This window comes from Theobroma cacao, chromosome 2 (genome assembly GCF_053813885.1).
Source record: "Theobroma cacao isolate CCN51 chromosome 2, ASM5381388v1, whole genome shotgun sequence".
NCBI classification, from domain to species: Eukaryota; Viridiplantae; Streptophyta; class Magnoliopsida; order Malvales; family Malvaceae; genus Theobroma; species Theobroma cacao.
Window position 1 is genome coordinate 36,310,999 of NC_142640.1, and position 2,122 is coordinate 36,313,120.

Sequence of the window (2,122 nt, forward strand, 5' to 3'; positions counted from 1 at the left end):
AAGAGAAATTGGGATGATTCCTCCATCTTGGGTTGTATGTGTTTGAGTAAGGGTTATTCTGCCACCTATTCCCCACAAATTGCACTGTTTCTGTTGACCTAGGACACTGATGGCTTGTATGAGTATCTCCATAGTACTCACAAACTATAAAAGGACTTTGAATGGAGTTAGTACTAAAAGAGTCAAGTGCCTTAGTTAGAACAACTACCTGAGCGGATGATGCTGACATGGCATCTACATCATGAATTCTAGCTACTCTACTATGCATCAATCATTCCATTGCCCACTAGTAGTTGTTTACAGCCATATTTTCGAACAAATTGTATGCCTCGTCAGTCAATTTAGCCATTAAAGCTCACAACGCCATCAATGGTGGTTCAAACCTACCTATTCAAACCATTGTAGAAAGTTTGCACCTAAAGCCTTTTTAGAAGACCATGATGAGAACAACGTCGAAGTAATTCTTTGTATCTTTCCCAATCTTCATACAACAATTCAGAATCTTGTTGCATGAATGATGTAATATCATTCCTCATTTTTGCTATCTTAGTTAGAGGAAAGAACTTGCTAAGGAATTTTTGAGCAAAATCATCCCATGTTGTTATAGAGCCAGTAGGGATCGCATTCAGCCATGATTTAGCTTTATCCCTCAATGAAAAAAGAAAAACCCTCAAATGAATTGCATCATCTGTGACACCATTGTCTTTGAAAGTATCACAAATCGGTAAGAAGTTTGATATATGGCTATTTGGATTATCATTTGGAAGGCCCCATAATTGGATTAAGGTTTGAATTATGGTGATGATAACCGGCTTGATCTCAAAAATGTTTGCTTGAATAACTGGCCTGCAAATGCTCGATGGAATTCCTTGTACCAAAGGAACAGCATAATCCTTTAAGCAACGATTTTTAGCTACTACATGATCTTGGATTTGCTGTTCACCCTATTAACTAGCCATTGCATTCATTAAGCAACACCTTGTTGATTTTCTCATCAAAGTCCGTGAAATGTTCTCTTAATTTCTAGATCACACGGGATAATCTCCAAGCAGTTTTCTTTTCTCATACAACGACTAAACATACCTGCAAAACAAAGAAATAAAACTTTAATTAAGACTAATATGTAAAATTTTAATATTAGCAAATAATAAAGAAAACAATCCCCGACAATAGTGTGAAAACTTGTTGTCAATTTTTCACACGCAAGTATACGTATCGAACAACTAATATAGATAGTAAGTCAAGATTATCATTCCCACAAGGATTTATTTCTAAAGTTTCACTAAGTACTAAGATTATATAAAAAATTAATCTTATTTAAGCAATCTAAAAAATGAAAAGCCGATCAAAAACAAAATTTAAAAGAAACACTAAATTAACCAACAAAAATTAAATATATTGAGAAAAGTTAAAGATTAAAAACCTAGGATCATGGGTTCATTCAACACTTCATCTGATACCACCTTTTCTTGTTATTTATTTTTCCTGGGTGATTTTACTAACCTAGAATCCAAAGCTATGGACAAGTCTCCATCGAGATGCTTGTACACATGCATAACTTACTTAGTTCACTATATGTCTATAAGAATCAATTAAATTGAATACATTAAACAAGTGTCCTAATTTGGCTATGTATGTCAATTGGCGTATGTCTACCTAAATCATAAATCAGATCATGTAAGTGACTTGAACATACATTATTCAAATCTTAGTCCAACCTAAAATCTTTCTGTCGAGGTTCAGTTAGATTCATAGATCAATTAATTATTGATCAAGCAATTAAAGGCATCAAGAATAGATTTGATAAGGAAAACGATATCCATTCAAGATAAATAATAGAAACAACAAGTATTTAGATTACACGTTGAAGTCCACCGTAATCCTAGATAAGCATATTAGTTCATAATATCTAAATAAAATACTATCCAAAAAAATTTAGCCATGAATTCAAAATAAGAGAATAAGAGTAACACAAAAAAGAGAAATAAACTAATATCTAAGCCTGGTCGATCTCGAATCTCTCTCAATTGATCTTGAATTCTTGCTGGATTCTTAGCTTTAATTTTCTAGAAAAGCTATTCTCGCCCTTTTCTGAATGCTCTCAAAAAGCCTCTTAAATATG

At 33.1% G+C, this 2,122-nt stretch overlaps 1 non-coding gene across 1 annotated transcript; it reads left to right on the top strand.

Moving 5' to 3' along the window:
• The first annotated feature begins 432 nt into the window (after positions 1 to 432).
• On the top strand, positions 433 to 539 carry LOC148764209 (small nucleolar RNA R71). Its single transcript, XR_016025015.1, has one exon. It is a non-coding gene; the product is annotated as a small nucleolar RNA R71 (small nucleolar RNA).
• The last annotated feature ends 1,583 nt before the right edge of the window (positions 540 to 2,122 follow it).